Source organism: Tachypleus tridentatus, chromosome 1 (assembly GCF_004210375.1).
Source record: "Tachypleus tridentatus isolate NWPU-2018 chromosome 1, ASM421037v1, whole genome shotgun sequence".
Taxonomy (NCBI): domain Eukaryota; kingdom Metazoa; phylum Arthropoda; class Merostomata; order Xiphosura; family Limulidae; genus Tachypleus; species Tachypleus tridentatus.
The window spans coordinates 168341980-168360890 of NC_134825.1; the positions used below are offsets into that span (position 1 = coordinate 168341980).

Genomic DNA, 18911 nt, shown 5'->3' on the forward strand with positions numbered 1-18911 from the left:
TTCCTTGTAGTATTGCATAACTGTGTATTGAATGAGTGTAGTATTGTTTATTTGTACTGTAATCTGTAAATCATAAAATATTTGTTCTTTGTATAGATTTTTGTCTTACCCCTTTCTTTTTGACACATATCAAAATGTAATAGCAACAATCCCGTTGTTCCCACCACCAATTGGAATAATGGAATAATATGGGAAATGGATTTATCCACCTTTTTACATAAAATTATGTGTCATTTACCAAGAAACTGATTTGGATTTGGAAATGGGTTATTGACATTACGTACTGAATGATTTGGGAATGGATGTATCCGCCATTTACACAAAACTATCATTTTCTACAAAGAACTGGATTCGGACTTGAGAACGGATTAATCTGCCTTTTTGATAAAATATGTCCGTCTTTTACCAAGAATTGGATTTGGATTCGGGAATGGATTGCGATTACGAAAGGTGCTGATTCGTAGACGTCAGTATTCCATTCAATGTTTTTACGTTAATTAATGATGAAGTAAATTAAATCTTTAAAGTATGTAATTCGGATACTTCGAAACGTAATGCAATTATGTCGAGTCATCCCATAAAGTAATGTCCGAAAATTTAATACAGAAAGTGCACCACCATTTCTGTCTTTGCATAAGGCTTCAATAACTGAAATATGATTTGTCAGAAGCCAACATTCAAGCAAGAGCGGCCATTATCACTTATCTCCACACTCGTGAAGGTAACTCACCTATTTTAAACAGGTTGGTGCCTGGATATGAAAAATGGATATTTCATAAGAATGTTAAGCCCTGCAGAGAATGGCTCAGTGTAGGTAAACTGGCTAAAGAACAGCCTAAAATGGACCTCCACCATAGGAAACTCTTGTTAAGCGTTTCGTGGGATATTGTTGGTGTGATCCATTTTGAGTTGCTGCCACTCAATGTAACTATTACATCAGACTTCTATTGTCGATTGTTAGTACGCTTGAATATTTCACTGAAAAAAAAGAGGCCTGCTTTGATCAGTGGTAAAGGTGTTGTGTTACACCAGGATAATTCACGGCTCCGTACAGGAAGGTTCACATTTGCAAAGATTGAAGATCTAAACTAAAAACAACTTTCACGGTTTTTTTAATCTTCAGACCTTGTCCCATATGAACATCATGTACTCTGAAGTTTACAGAACTATCTTGATGGAAATAACCTTGGAACACATAAAGATGTCAAAACTACTCTCTCTACATTTTGTTCCATCAAGTCCCAAGAATTTTGTAGAAGTGGTATTCAGAAACTTGTGAATCGGTGACAGGAAGTAATTAATAATAATGCAATTTAAATTATTTATTAAATAACATTAAAATTATTTGAAATACTTTCCCTTTTTCTGAATGTAAAATAGGACATTACTTAAGTGCGTGACATGATACATTCTCGAATCCAATTCTTAGTTATAAGACGAATATATATAATTTGTGTATAAAATAGAAAAATCCTTTAATGGATACAAATTCTCTCTATGCAATCCATAATATGTTTCCTTATCCACGTTTACTCACAACCCAAGGTCACTTTACTTGTCACACGCAATATGTCACAACAATTAAATCAACTGTACGAACTATCAATATTAATGTACAGTGACACAAGACTCTAACCTTTACCATATTCTCTGCAATATAAAGGTCGTGAACATCATATCTATGGTACGTTTGTATCTTATTTCCATGTGAAATACAAATGGGTTTCAACGAATATTAATATTTTAAGTTAGGCTTACAAGAACAGGGAAACACAATTACACAAATCAAAGAACAAACACTAATCATGTACACTTTATTCCCTACAGTGAGATCACCCTTCCCAGTCTTCTCAACTAAAGAACCTTATATCACTGTAATTCTCATAATGGCTCTGTTTTATATAGAAATCTTTTCGACTTCCATTAAAATAGGGGCTTAGTGATAGCTGGGACAGCTTTTTGTGGGTTTTTTAACATTTATATCTTAAATTGTGATCATTAATATGAAGGGAAAATTATTATGAAACACGGAAAACGTTTTAATGTGATTGGATGGGTGAGCAACCTCATATTTTTATCCAATAGCTCTTTGAAATTTAGTTATCTCACTGGTTTCTTATGCTGTCTTTTCAAAAACATCAACAAAGAGTTTATAAACAGTCAGCAGTCAGAATATAGGAGCACCTTCAGTGGAACGATCGAATAACTTTGGTATCTTATACTTTTTGTCACTTAAGAATATTGACCATGAAATTACTTTTAATGTTATTTTAGGCCTTAGAAAAGAATAGATGAATCGTTGAAATTTGTTTCTAAACACCAGTTACTGCAGATAATTAAAAGCTGATCGTGCAAGCCATAATGAAACGTATATGATAGGCTTAAAATTATAACTGTATTTTTTAAAATTAAATAATGCAAAGAAACTTACCTCTTAGAAATTATGCAATTATTTGAAACTAACATTTCAGAATCCCTTCCTAAACCTCTCTTATTGTCATCAGTGATGGACACAAGAGTCAGTAAAACTAACAGGTTCTGTTTCTGAAGACGCTGGGCTGATTGAAGCTGTTTAAGTCGAGATTGTTATTCGCGCTTCGTCAATATAATGATTTGTTTTTAATTCGGATAAATATATTTTATATTTTATTTGTGTTACTTTTTTGTTTGTTTAGATGCTGTTAAATATAAAGTTGTACAATGAGCTATCTGTACACTGTTCACTGCGCGTATCGAAACGTGAGTTTTAGCATCATAAACATGCAGACCTTCCGCTGTGCCACTAGGGAGCGTATGTCTCTTTAAAACGAAGTAGATTTCAATGCAGAAGGCGTAAAAGTGTACAAAGGCGAAAAGATAAAAACAACTGTTCTGTAAAAAGTTCTTTTGTATGTTGCGCACCGCCTATAATAGCAGAGGCAGCAAAGGTTATTGTATTGGCTCGTTGGTCTAGTGGTAGGATTCTCACTTTGGGTGTGAGAGATTCCGGGTTCGTTTCCCGGACGAGCCCAATGTTACTCTTCTTGTCTGAAGAGTGATAATTATGATGGTTTCTACACAAATTAGGGTAGTAGTACCCTGTTTGGAAGAAACTTAATGGTTCTACTTCTTCCAAAAGTGAATCTTGAACATAAAACATGTTATATTTAATGTAATTTTATTACGCTATGGTTCAACATAGAATTGATTATCTTTTATTATTCTGAACTAATAATCAAACTGAGTCCAAAGAAGTCTCCTTTTAAAAATGCGATTCTTTATAAGTACTTTAAAATCGAAATTACAACACTCAATTGAATTTTCACTTGTGATATAATGTTTTTGTAAAAGCTCACATTAATAATGATATCACTAGGATATGGTGATAATATATACAATCTAACCATCAACTCGTTGGTCTAGTGGTAAGATTCTCGTTGCGCGTTCGAGTAACGACGTGACTCTACCAAATCAATTTTGTGCTTAATATAAATTCCGACGTTTTCAGTATATGAGAGTACTGGCACACGCCAATGATTCTTGGCACTAATTTCTTTGAGACAAAGTTTGCAACTGAAAGATGTGTTATTGCCAAAATATTATCTAAAAAAGAAAACTGTGAAACATTACATCTTATGACGTAAAATTTTAATCTATTGTAACAAGTATTGCAGATTGCACTGTAACAAAATTTTTTCTTAATCTTTGGCAGAAAGTGGTTTGAGAATTCTTGGGCTATCACAAAGCTGAAAATTATGTGCAACTTGTTTAATCTCTGGTGTAGAACTAAGTCGGAAAGGGTCGCAGCAAGTCCCTGAAAGTCCGTATCCTTGACGTTCATATTGATAAATTCAAGGAGAACAGGGGAGCAAACTTAGAGAAGCAAGGCGAGTGTTTCCACCAAGATATACTGGACTTGGAACGTCGCTACCAAGGAGCGTATAACGAAAAAACGATGGGATAATATATTTGGGGGCTAATACGTGAAAGTGATTTATATTGCAGTCGCAAATCTGAAAAAACTACTCACTTCCAAATATTTTTATATAACTTTAGTATAAATACATGTAAATCTTGATTCATATCTTGTTTTATTCAGTCCTTACGTCAATGAAAATGTGCAAATCTGCTCGTTATAATACAGAAAATAGGTTAATTTCTAAATTTCATTATTTAGGTAACAAAAGCAAAACACATACTATCCAGGAACACTGTGTTGTGTTACATAGTGTTATTTTCTGATCACACTAATAATCGAACTAGAACCAACCGAAATCGTTTAACTGTAAAAAATGAACCTTTCAATCTGTCGTGGATCATTTCAAAATATGCTGGTAAATTATTAGTTTCTAATATAACTCATTGCTGTTTAACTATATGAACCACAAAAAGAAATTATCAGTCATTCTGTGATTTAACGTTCAAATAATAATACCACAAGAGACAATGGAATATAAACTGTTGTCAGCAAAGTTACCAACCATGATATTAATAACAGAACAGAATGGATTGTTCTAGTGGCTGCTCCGATAATAAAACTAATTGTTGGACACGTAAAGAAGAAATTTGACAGGTAGAATTTTAAGCGTAAAGGGAAAAAGAATACGAATTTATGATTGATAATTTTAGCTGAAAACAATGAACTTTATTTGTGTTATCAAAAAACACTAAGATGTGTTTTACGTAAAAATCACACACAACAAAAGAAAGTTTATCAAAATTTCTTTCCTCGAGTTATTACCGCTTTCTTAAGTATAGTTTAGTGTCTGTAATGTATTGTTGCGTTGGAAATTAACATTTTCCAAGGTTATGCCTCACCCATTGAAAAATAAAAACTTCACAATATTTCTTGATTTTTCCTTATTGCTGAACATAAGTCACAAGTCAATTGCGGTAAATATTTAATAATTCGACAAATAGTAGAAATATTGACAGAATCTTGAGTGAGTAAGACCTCTTAGAGAGTACGAATGACAAGTGGTAGAGTTACAGCTGGATTTTGTAAATGTCAAACCATCTTCAAATCCTTGCGACACTTAACGATTTTCCTTACAGTAAATGTTGTTAGTGCTTTATAAGAGGAACAGTCAATCTCTTAGTTTGAACACTCGGTGACAGGTTGCCGCATTTTCTCAGACCAGTTGTAAATTAAGAACGACATCCAATAACCGAAGTAGCTATACCGTAAATTCAAATTAAAAATACTTTAAAACTCTGAAGATTTTTAAAAAATTAATTTGTAGGATATCGAATGAATTATTGTAGCTCTCAGTGAGGTGTGAAAGTATTTATTACGATAGAAAATTATTAATGACGTTGTACTTTTTAAAATGAATGAAGAAACTATTTAGAAAAGTCTAGTACTTATGTTATCCGTTGCATGGGTTTCCCTCATAGCAGGAGTAGAGTTCGCGAAGGAGTTTTGGAATACTTTACGTATTTCCACTGTTCTCGTGTAAGAAGAACGAGACAACAAATAGAAATGTAAAACCACAATCTTCAGTTACAGAACGGAATGAAGTAATACACAATGTAATAAACCAAAATAAGGGCAAGTATTTATAACCAGTGTGTGTGTGTGTGTGTGTGTGTGTGTGTGAGGAGTTGGGAATAGTAAAGGAAATGAAAAATATTACATTTTCAGTGTTAATAGCTCACTGTAACCCTCGTGTAAGGTACAAAGAAAAATGATATTCAACCATGAAATAAAATTAATTACAGGCTCGGCATGGCCAGGTGGTTAAGAACTTGACTCTTGTTACGAGGATCGCCGGTTCGAATCCCCGTCACATAAAACATGCTTGCCATTTCAGTCTCTAAATTAGGGACAGTTATAGCAGATAGCCCTAGCGTAGCTTTGCGAAATTAAAAAAACAAACAAACTAAATTGCAGTCATAACTTTCATGGTTTGGGTTTGGCTTGTCTTTGTATTACATGGGGTTATCGTTGATGTCTGACTGGATTTGTTATTTTTCTTCTTTTGGTTAGTTCGTTGTTGAAGGTTAATGTAATCGTCGGTTTGAATGTCGTTCTCTTTTGTCCTGGTTGTGAGTATTGGGATGTTACTGGCAGTCAAAATTAGCGGCATCGATGGAGTTGTAGGGTTTGCTGGACCTTATTATGGTTGTCACACTTACTCGGTTGGAGTGGAGTTGATCGACGGCGGGGACGTTCGGCTCTGAAATGAAAATAGTGTAAGACAAACTCTTGGTTAAGTATGTACTCTGCACTTGTTTCTGTTGAGTTACTATATTTATAAAATGAGTTGGTAGACCTGTAGTTTTGGAGCATATTCTGTGCACGGCATGGAATGTCGATGATGTCGCTGTTTCCAAATAGTGTTGTATTTCAGTTGAAGTTATAGAAAGATGAACGTTTTTTATGAACACAGAGTTCAGGATGCTAGAGCTTTCAATGGAAGAGTACTGGACATTGATGTTTGCGTTCTACGGTTTGCACAAATAAGCGTGGTCATGTATTATGGAAGGCTGTAGTACTGTATCACGACAACGTGAGATTCTTATCTCCTTTGGATCGGCTGAGACGTAGGGTTTATGCTGGCCGATGAAGGCAGTAATCTGGCAAAAAAAAAAAAAAATCCATCGGAAATTACCCGTAGTCCCAATGATGTCTACGCACAAGGGAAGCTGAACGTTGAAGGCAACTTGACAGCTAAAAATTCATACGTCTCAACTGACTGAGAGACTTGTGACGAATGTCACCAACAAAACCAATTTACGTGACCCTTTGAAAAACTTTTTTTTGTAATAATGTATTGTAAGATTTTTGTTTGTTTGTTTGGAAATTTCGCTCAAAGCTACTCGAGGGCTATCTGTGCTAGCCGTCCCTAATTAATTTAGCAGTGTAAGACTAGAGGGAAGGCAGCTAGTCATCACCACCCACCGCCAACTCTTGGGCTACTCTTTACCAACGAATAGTGGGATTGACCGTCACATTATACACCCCCCACGGCTGGGAGGGCGAGCATGTTTAGCGCGACGCGGGCGCGAACCCGCGACCCTCGGATTACGAGTCGCACGCCTTACGCGCTAGGCCATGCCGGGCCGTATTGTAAGAAACATCTCTTTCTTTAAAAGTAAGTGTAATTATTACGTTTCTATTGTTAAGAAGGCAAACTTGACAATTCCATCTAACTTAGTCAGTGTATGATTATTGTTAATAAGACATGTTTGTTAGTTGTCGTTTTATTAAACACAAAATTACACAATGGATAACCTGAGCTCTGCCTACCACGGGTATCGAAACCCGGTTTTTCACAGACTTAGAGCAGTGCCACTGAGGAGAAGTTAGATTACAAAAGTGAATTTCAATTATCATAGTTATCACAAGTTTGCTTTCTCGAAATTGTCGTAAAATAGAATTCCCTAAACGTGGAGAGATTTTAATACGAAAATAAAAAATGAGTATTTAGAACTTCTTATAGGGCTGTACATGCCACCTACGATTGACGAAACCTCTCGTCAGATTTGGATAAGACAAATGTAGCGTCGTTGACAAATTATAAAATATTTTCGTTTCTCTCTATCCAAGTGTTATAAGAATTACTACAGAGTGATTAAATAAAAAACAGAAAAACAATAATGTTCTAAGGTTATTGAATGTAATAATATAATAAGTGCACCTTAATCCGATAAGGTTCTCATAAACTATACCTAAAAGGTAATGACAGATAATTATTCTAAAACTTCTTATATAAGATAAAGGAAGGCTGTCTTTCACACAAAGAACATGCAGGTCGTGGTGCAATACATTTTTGGACAGCTATTCATCACGTGGAAAATCTGCTCTTCATACACCACAGGGTATCATCAATTGCGCCTCCTAAAGGAACCACAGGATATGATAGTTCTGTAATAGGCTATGGGAAGGTTTGAGAATAATTTTTTGTTCAAAGAGGACAGTGCCACTGCCCACATTGGTTGCATTTTACAGGATGGTTTCGATCATATGGGCGTTAGAAGATTGCTATGTCCGTCAAAGTCTCCAGATTGTAATCTCATTGAGAATTGCTAGGCAGAATTGAAATACAGAATTGTTAACAACAACCATGAAAGATTTACTGCATCTGAGTTTCAGTGCCTTCTAATGACAAGTTGGAATGAAAAGCATGGTGAATTACATCAATAACCTTTCTGACAATATGCCTCGTCGCCTTACGAAAGTGATTAGAGTAAGGAGTAAGAAGTATTGAATATTTAATATGAACAAATATAAAGTTACAAGCGCTCTGTATAATAATTTCATATCACACACTACTGTCCAAAATCGTAAGGCCAATGAACATAAAAGAAGAGAAATATGCATTTTGCGTTGTTAGACTCAACTACATATTTGAGTAGAGCTTCGAAAAATAAAAATAAGAAAAGGGAAAATAAAAATAAAATAGAGAGAATGTGAACACAGATTAACAATAAACATTTAGAACTGTATAAATGAGGATTTCGACTTGCCTTGGTAGACGCAGAAGGTAGCCGAAGTGGATTTCTATAAGAATAGAACACACACACACACACTTTATAATTTATTGAATACATTGTAATGATACGATATTTATCTGGTTTTCATTAATTCATAAAAACGACTTTCGAAATTATCATAAAGTAATACACATGAACAACTAAACTTCAAAGAAAGTGGAAGATATTTATTGTAAAAACGAAGTACAGGAAATATTTATGAGATACGTTTATTTACAACCTATGCTCAAATACGCATGAGACGGGTATTGCAGATATAGTGAGTTTGACATACTATTATATTCTTCTTATAAGTTACTTTCTTATACAACGAATAATGCATTTCGTTCTTATTGACACTGTATTCTAATTCAATCAAAAAATATTTTATATTGCTGAATTCATTTTACAATAAAAAACAATTCCTTAAAAATATCTGTCGTATTTCTGTGTTCTGTCTTAAGGTTATCAGAAAATGAGTAAATTAAAAGAGAATACAATTTCTCATTTGGCGGCCGGGCATGACCACGTTGTTAAGTCACTCGACTCGGAGTCTGATGGTACCATATTCGCCCTTCAGTCAGGGGGGCGTTATTATGTTACAATCAATCCCACTATAAGCGATGGGTAGTTATCAATTTCATAATACTTTGGGTGTGTTAAAAATAGCTTAAGGTGACAGCAATTTCATACCGTAGTGGAACAGCATTATTTTATTAACATGAAATATATTCAACTTATAATTAAATAGGTGTTTTCATATAATATATAAAAACAACATCAACAAGTAGTTTGTTAGTTTAGGGGAATGATTCTGGCATTGGGTGCGAGAAGTCATGGGTTACAATCCCAGACGAGCCATTTTCTTTCATTTTTAGCAACACTTCTGAGCACTTAAAAAGGTCTGTTATTCTTACACCATTGGAGATCTATATACGAAGATTGGACGCAACATTTGGCATTTATTTACGTAAGAACCCGTAACTGAATAATAAAACTCTTGTGTGACTTGTAGACTAGTATCTAATATGATATTACATAATAATTAGGCTAATATTACATGGAATCAATATCTCTCTAACACGTGTAAACTTTGGTGATAAAACTTTTCTTCTGTTTCAGACCAGAGCCATATTGAACTGAAGGAAATCGAGCCCTGAATTTTAGGGTTGCAAGTCCGTAGCTTTACTGCTGTCCTACAGGATATTTGAAAACACATATAAGGTTAGTAATATGAGGTTGTTTTGGTTTGTCAGTATCCAGTTTTTACTTAGGAATGTGTTATTGAATGTGTTTTTTCCTTATTTATCTGTTGATGTGTTGTATGATGTCATAACATTATTTCACTCTGTCAGGAGACTGCTTTCACTGCACACCCATTTTAGTAAAGCGGCATTTAAACAGTTCTTGATGACAAGATATTAAAATTTCTGAAAATATCAGATTTGAGGAAATTGAGAGTTATCAAATGATTTACTTTTAACGAAAGTAACGCATGTTTTCTTAGTGCAAAACTACACCCTGTCCACAGAGAAAAATCGAACACTATATTTTTGGATTGTAACTGCATAGACTTACCGCTAACTCAACGGAGGACAACACATTAATTAAATGTGACAACACTACTTTAATATTATTATTGTATTTCCATACACTTACTGCTAACACAACACATGCTAATTAAATCTGATAAAACTACTTTAACATCAGTATACTTTTGCTTACTTGCACATCTGAAATTCATGTTAAAATCTCAATATAAGTAGATCACTGACAATAAACCACATTTACATTAAATATGAAAAATTTGTAGATGGATTCATATAACAATCCACCACAGACATATACATACAGAAGTTTGATATTTTATGACCTTTTCATCCCTTCTAGACCAATTTAAACATTACCAACAGGAGAAAAGTAAAAGTATTCAAATGACAGAAATTTTGTGGGAAATGAATAAAATGTCAGATTCAAAAGAAATCATAGCATTTCAAGCAAAGTGAGATTTTTATGTTTTTATAGATAGAGAAAGTTACCCCAGCATATGTAATCACACCAGAAGCACACTTAGAGAAAAGTGCGAACTTAGAAATATAATTAATAAATATCTTTCGAATTGAGCTTTATATAAGAATTTTGCCACAGCTTATAACAGATATTACACATTAAAGACAGACGTCAAATGTTGAATTAAAAAAACAACAGAAAACAATATCATGATATGTTCAGAATATCTTATTGATATCTTAAAGAAATGGGCGATAAGGACTACATATTCAGATCGTTCTTGTAAAGTTTTAAGTTTAAAATAGAACACACCTGTTTCATTTGTTTGTCTGCTATAAACACAAAACTACACAATGGGCTATGTGTGTTTTATCAATGCGAGTATCGAATCCCAACTTATAGCTTTATAAACCTTTAAACTCACAGCTCTTCCTCCTATAAGTGAAAATGTTTAAGATTACCGGGAGTCTTGCGTTGATGCACTTCATTAACCAATTTGAATTAATGAGATTATATTTAAGATGTATTTATTCATTTGGAGGTGTATATTTACATCTTTATTTATAGTTTCGAGTTTAAGGCGTTTTTTCTAATTGCCTTTCAAACTCAGTAAAAGCTAGTGTTGTTTTGGATTAAGTTTGGTAACCAGAAACCGGACACTTCTTTTTTTTCAATAAAAAAATTGAATTGATAATTTAAACATAATTGAAACATTATACGATACTGGGAAACTTCAGGCTAAAAAACCTACAGTTGGGAGGCGTAGCCATCTCAGATATACAATTACTGACAATGGAAGAAAACCAGTCAGCAGCAGTCGCCGTCATCGCTGTATCTTTAATTTGAATTTCGAAATGGAACGTCACTTTTATAATGCACACAAAGCTGAACGTACTAAGCATATTCGATGGCATATTTTGAGCTCGTTCCCTGGACTTCTCGACATAAAGCCCAGCAGGCTAGCCACTAGGCCAATTCAAACTAAAATGGTTCAATAGGCTCTCGTACAACTGGATACGTGTGTATACGTGTGTTACCTTTACTACAAAATAAAGTTTACATTTGTCTTACCGCAGTTAATTGACGGTAAGGATGAAACGCATTGTGAACAGATGTAGTTTGGCTGTTGAAAACGTATTTGAAACTGTACTTGAAATACAATTTGAATATTTGTCAGCTTTAACTGAAAATATGACATTTTAGCTAAGAGATGTACCTACAAACACACAGAACAACATGTTATTATTTACTACCAATGTACAATACCACTAGCTTCCCAAGTATAAGCTAGTAAGTTTTGTTTGTTTTGAAAGTGGCGCAAAGATACTCGAAAACTATCTGCACTAGCGCTCCCCTATTCAGCAGTGTAAGACTAGAGGGAAGACAGATAGTCATCACCATCTACCAACAGCTCTTGAGCTACACTTTTACCAACGAATAGTGGGAATGTCTGTCGTATTATAACACCTCCACGGCTGATAAAGCGATCATGTTTGATATGACAGGGATTCGAACCCGTGATCCTAAAATTACGAGTCGAGTGCCTTATCCACCTAGCCATTTTCAACATCCCTTTCTAAACTATATGAAAATATCTATTTAGTTTCATGCTTCATAGGTAAGTGACACAGAAACAGTCTTGAACAAGTATTTAACAGGGCCGATATAGCATACGTGGCACACAGACAGCCTTGAACAAATGTATTTCAGGGATGCTGTGACACGTATGGGGTCTTGAACTACTATTTCACAGGGCTGCTTTGACACACGTGACACACAGACATTCATGTGTAATTATTTTACATTTTTTTTTCAGTTTATTATCATCGTCGCTGTAATGCGACTTTAATTTCTTCAATCATGTTAGAAACGGGTGTGTGTGTTGTCTTGAAGCAAAGTTAGATCGGGGTATCTGCTGAGTTTACCGAGAGGTATTGAAGTTACGAAAGATATTTAGAGCGTATAGTTTTTATTTACGTAAAAGCCCATTTTTGAAGCTGGTGAATTCAGTAGTTTAGGGGAAGGGAGTTTTAGTAAATCCTCAGGTTCCCCTCGCGGTGTAATGAAAACTTTACATTTCTGCAAATATATAAATTTATGCATGAGAAACCCATCCAATCTTGGTATATGGATATAAAATAGTGTAAGAATAATACACCTTTCTCAGTGCTCAGAAGTATTACTGAAAGTAAAAGAAAAGGGCTCGTCCGGGATTTGAACCCGGGGACCTCTCGCACCCAAAGCGAGAATCATACCCCTAGACCAACGAGCCGATTTTTGAAAAAAACCCTTGATAAAATGTATGAAAATATTTATTTAATTTGATCCTACATATATTTCATCTAAGTAAAATAAAGTTGTTCTCTAAGGGTATTAACAAGCTGTCACCTTAAAAACTCTAAAAGTATTACGAAAAGGATAATTACCCACAGCCTACACTTGGGCTATTCTCTTATCAACGAATAGTTGGTTTGATAGTCATATTAGAACGCCTCCATGGCTGAATGAGCGACCATGTTTGTTGCAATAACACTTCTCCAATATTTGTGTTGTATTACGGGAACGGGATATACAATACGTTTCCAACCCCTTTAGTAAAAAGTTCAATTTTAAATATTAAGTTGCTTTATATAGTTTCAACACAGATGACTCGTCCGTAATCATCACTGCCCGTTGGTAAATAGGTACTGATCATTATTTTCCGGTGTTAGGAACTTAAGAGTTTTTTAACATATTGAAAACAGTGTTAGGCCTAAGAGAGTAGATTTTATATAGAATTACAATGATTTAATACAGATTTATCGCAAATATTACGTACACTACTTTGTTTGCACATCATTTTCTTTCACAGCTCAAGTCGATATTTTCCTTTTGTTTAACATAAAGATAGTTCTTAAAGTTCTCACATTAGAAGCGTGAGTTTCTTCATCTTGCTACTTTACCTAAATATGTATGTTCCATAACCAATGTTAGTACCATGTTTTGTTCACTTTCACTTCATCTAAAACACCCATCTTCAGGTTGTTTATGTTCGCCCGATACAGACGACTTGTAGCATTCATTTTAAGTCGTCAAGAAACATTGTCTTGGCGAATGATTATAAGCGATGTTATTTTCTTGATGTAATTATAGTTCTAGTGTACTTACGTAGAATAAAATAAATGTATCATAACTTGTGGTTTTTATTTAGTTAATGTGTTTTACCCAGTTTAACTTACAAATAGATGGGGTAGAATGTGTTTCAATGGATGTATTTTTTATTGTTTCCGTTACCTCTTCCTCGTCTTACACATTCTGTTTAAAGCTTCAAAACACATACGATCACTTTCTTGTAGTATTGCATTACTGTGTATTGTATGAGTGAAGTATTGTTTATTTGTACTGTAATTTGTAAATCATAAAATATTTGTTATTTGTACAGATTTTTGTCTTACCCCTTTCTTTTTGACACATATCAAAATGTAATAGCAACAATCCCGTTGTTCCAACCACCAATTGGAATAATGGAATAATATGGGAAATGGATTTATCCACCTTTTACATAAACTTATGTGTCATTTACCAAGAAACTGATTTGGATTTGGAAATGGGTTATTGACATTACGTACTGAATGATTTGGGAATGGATGTATCCGCCATTTACACAAAACTATCATTTTCTACAAAGAACTGGATCCGGACTTGAGAACGGATTAATCTCCCTTTTTGATAAAATATGTCCGTCTTTTACCAAGAATTGGATTTGGATTTGGGAAAGGATTGCGATTACGAAAGGTGCTGATTCGTAGACGTCAGTATTCTATTCAATGTTTTTACGTTAATTAATGATGAAGTAAATTAAATTTTTAAAGTATGTAATTCTGATATTTCGAAACGTAATGGAATTATGTCGAGTCATCCCATAAAGTAATGTCCGAAAATTTAATACAGAAAGTGCACCACCATTTCTGTCTTTGCAGAAGGCTTCAATAACTGAAATATGATTTGTCAGAAGCCAACATTCAAGCAAGAGCGGCCATTTACACTTATCTCCACACTCGTGTAGGTAACTCACCTATTTTAAACAGGTTGGTGCCTGGATATGGATATTTCTTAAGAATGTTAAGCCCTGCAGAGAATGGCTCAGTGTAGGTAAACTGGCTAAAGAACAGCCTAAAATGCACCTCCACCATAGGAAACTCTTGTTAAGCGTTTCGTGGGATATTGTTGGTGTGATCCATTTTGAGTTGCTGCCACTCAATGTAACTATTACATCAGACTTCTATTGTCGATTGTTAGGGCGCTTGAATATTTCACTGAAAGAAAAGAGGCCTGCTTTGATCAGTGGTAAAGGTGTTGTGTTACACCAGGATAATTCACGGCTCCGTACAGGAAGGTTCACATTTGCAAAGATTGAAGATCTAAACTAAAAACAACTTTCACGGTTTTTTTTAATCTTCAGACCTTGTCCCATATGAACATCATGTACTCTGAAGTTTACAGAACTATCTTAATGGAAAAGACCTTGGAACACATAAAGATGTCAAAACTACTCTCTCTACATTTTGTTCCATCAAGTCCCAAGAATTTTATAGAAGTGGTATTCAGAAACTTGTGAATCGGTGACAGGAAGTAATTAATAATAATGCAATTTAAATTATTTTTTAAATAACATTAAAATTACTTGAAATACTTTCCCTTTTTCTGAACCTAAAATAGGACATTACTTAAGGGGTGACTTGATACATTCTCGAATCCAATTCTTAGTTATAGGACGAATATATATAATTTGTGTAAAAAATAGAAAAATCCTTTAATGGATACAAACTCTCTCTATGCAATCCATAATATGTTTCCTTATCCACGTTTACTCACAACCCAAGGTCACTTTACTTGTCACACACAATATGTCACAACAATTAAATCAACTGTACGAACTATCAATATTAATGAACAGTGACACAAGACTCTAACCTTTACTATATTCTCCGCTATAAAAAGATCGTGAACATCATATCTATGGTACGTTTGTATTTTATTTACATGTGAAATACAAATGGGTTTCAACGAATATTAACATTTTAAGTTAGGCTTACAAGAACATGGAAACACAATTACACAAATCAAAGAACAAACGCAAATCATATACACTGTATTCCCTACAGTAAGATCACCCTTCCCTGTCTACTCAACTAAAGAAGAACCTTATATCACTGTAATTCTCATAATTGCTCTGTTTTATACAGAAATCTTCTCGACTTCCATTAAAATAGGGGCTTAGTGATAGCTGGGACATCTTTCTGTGGGACTTTTAACATTTATATCTCAAATTGTGAAATTAATATGAAGGGAAAACGTTAATGGTGTTGGATGGGTGAGCAACCTAATATTTTTATCCAATAACTCTTTGAAACTTAGTTATCTCACTGGTTTCTGATACTGTCTTTTCAAAAACATCAAGAGTTTATAAACAGTCAGCAGTCAGAATATAGGAGCACCTTCAGTGGAACGATCGAGTAACTTTGGTATCTTATACTTTTTGTCACTTAGAAGTTATATTTGCAAGTAACATTAAGAATATTGTCCATGAACTTACATTTCATGTTATTTTAGGCCTTAGAAAAGGATAGATGAATCGTTGAAATTTGTTTCTAAACACCAGTTACTGCAGATAATTAAAAGCTGATCGTGCAAGCCATAATGAAACGTGTGTGATAGGCATCAAATTATAACTGTATTTTTTAAAATTAAATAATGCAAAGAAACTTACCTCTTAAAAATTATGCAATTAGTTGAAACTAACATTTCAGAAACCCTTCCTAAACCTCTCTTATTGACATCAGTGAGGGACACAAGAGTCGGTAAAACTAACAGGTTCTGTTTCTGAAGACGCTGGGCTCATTGAAGCTGTTTAAGTCGAGATTGTTATTCGCGCTTCGTCAAGATAATAATTTGTTTTTAATTTGGGTAAATATACCTAATATTTTATTTGTGTTACATTATTGTTTGTTTAGTTGCTGTTAAATATAAAGTCGTACAATGATCTATCTGTACACTGTCCACTGCGCGTATCGAAACGTGAGTTTTAGCATCATAAGCGTGCAGACTTGCCGCTGTGCCACTAGGGAGCGTATGTTTCTTTAAAACGAAGTAATTTCAATGCAGAAGGCGCAAAAGTGTACAAAGGCGAAAAGATAAAAACAACTGTCCTGTAAAAGTTCTTTTGTATGTTGCGCATCGCCTATAATAGCAGAGGTAGCAAAGATCATTATATTGGCTCGTTGGTCTAGTGGTAGGATTCTCACTTCGGGTGTGAGAGATCCCGGGTTCGATTCCCGGACGAGCCCAATGTTACTCTCTTCGTATGAAGAGTGATAATTATGATGGTTTCCGCACGAATTAGGGTAGTAATACCCTGTTTGGAACAAACTTAATAGTTCTACTTTTGCCAAAAATGAATCTTGAACATAAAACATCTTATAATTAATGTAATTTTATTACGCTGTGGTTCAACACAGAATTGGTTATCTTTTATCATTCTGAACTAATAATCAAACTGAGTCCAAAGAAGTCTCCTTTTTAAAATACGATTCATTATAAGTACTTTAAAATCGAAATTACAACACTCAATTGAATTTTCACTTGTGATATAATGTTTTTGTAAAAGCTCATATTAATAATGATATCACTAGGATATGGTGATAATATATATAATATAACCATCAACTCGTTAGTCTAGTGGTAAGATTCTCGTTGCGCGTTCGAGTAACGATCTAACTCTACCAAATCAATTTTGTGCTTAATAAAGATTCCGACGTTTTGGGTATGTGAGTGTAATGGCACACGCCAATTATTCTTGGCACTAAGATCTTTGGAACAAAGTTTGCAACTGAAAGATGTGTTATTGCCAAAATATTATATAAAACAGAAAACTGTGAAACATTACATCTTATGATGTTAAATTTTAATCTATTGTAACAAGTATCGCAGATTGCACTGTAACAAAATTTTTTCTTGTTCTTTGGCAGAAAGTGGTTCGAGAATTCTTGGGCAATCATAAAGCTGAAAATTATGCGTAACTTGTTCAATTTCTAGTGTACAACTAAGTCGAAAAGGGTCGCAGAATGTCCCTGAAAGTCCCTATCCTTGACGTTCATATTGATAAATTCAAGGAGAACAGGGGAGCATACTATGAATTTCAATTATCATAGTTATCACAAGTTTGCCTTCTCGAAATTGTCGTAAGATAGAATGTTAAAATTCACTAAACGTGGAGAGATTTTAATACGAAAATAAAAAATGAGTATTTAGAACTTCTTATAGGGCTGTACATGCCCCCTACGATTGACGAAACCTCTCGTCAGATTTGGTTAAGACAAATGTAGTGTCGTTGACAAATTATAAGATATTTTCGTTTCTCTCTATCCAAGTGTTATAAGAATTAATACAGAGTGATTAAATAAAAAACAGAAAAACAATAATGTTCTATGGTTATTGGATGTATTAATATAATAAGTTCTCCTTAATCCGTAAAGATTCTCAAAAGCTATACCTTAAACGTAATGACAGATAATTATTCTAAAACTTCTTATATAAGATAAAGGAAGGCTGTCTTTCACAGAAAAAACATGCAGGTCGTGGTGCAATACATCTTTGGACAGCTATTCATCACGTGGAAAATCTGCTCTTCATACACCACAGGGAATCATCAATTGCGCCTCCTAAAGGAACCACACGATATGATAGTTTTGTTATAAGCTATGGGAAGTTTTGAGAATAATTTTTTGTTCAAGGAGGACAGTGACAATGCTCACATTGCTTGCATTTTACAGGATGGTTTCGATCAGATGGACGTTAGAAGATTTCTATGTCCGTCAAAGTCTCCAGATTGTAATCTCATTGAGAATTGTTAGGCAGAACTGAAATACAGAATTGTTAACAACAGCCATAAAAGATTTACTGCAGCTGAGTTTCAGTGCCTCCTAATGACAAGTTAGAATGAAAAGCATGGTGAATTACATCAATAACCTTACTTACAATATTCCTCGTCGCCTTACGAAAGTGATTAGAGTAAGGAGTAAGAAGTATTGAATATTTAATATGAACAAATATAAAGTTACAAGCGCTCTGTATAATAATTTGATATCACACACTACTGTCCAAAATCGTAAGGCCAATGAACATAAAAGAAAAAAATATGCATTTTGCGTTGTTAGACTCAACTACATATTTGAGTAGAGATTCGAAAGATGAAAATAAGAAAAGGGAAAATAAAAATAAAACTTTTAGCATTTAATAGGGAGAATGTGAACACAGATTAACAATAAACATTTAGAACTCTATAAATTAGGATTTCGACTTGCCTTGGTAGACGCAGAAGGTAGCCGAAGTGGCTTTCTATAAAAATAGAACACACACACACACTTTATAATTTATTGAATACATTGTAATGATACTATATTCAT

At 34.1% G+C, this 18911-nt stretch overlaps 3 non-coding genes across 3 annotated transcripts; 2 read left to right on the forward strand and 1 right to left on the reverse strand.

The window, feature by feature from the left end:
- The first annotated feature begins 2938 nt into the window (after window positions 1-2938).
- On the forward strand, window positions 2939-3010 carry TRNAP-UGG (transfer RNA proline (anticodon UGG)). Its single transcript has one exon. It is a non-coding gene; the product is annotated as a tRNA-Pro (tRNA).
- A 9656-nt stretch (window positions 3011-12666) lies between these two features.
- TRNAP-UGG (transfer RNA proline (anticodon UGG)) lies at window positions 12667-12739 on the reverse strand. Its single transcript has one exon. It is a non-coding gene; the product is annotated as a tRNA-Pro (tRNA).
- A 3982-nt stretch (window positions 12740-16721) lies between these two features.
- Window positions 16722-16793, forward strand: TRNAP-CGG (transfer RNA proline (anticodon CGG)). Its single transcript has one exon. It is a non-coding gene; the product is annotated as a tRNA-Pro (tRNA).
- Window positions 16794-18911: the final 2118 nt, after the last annotated feature.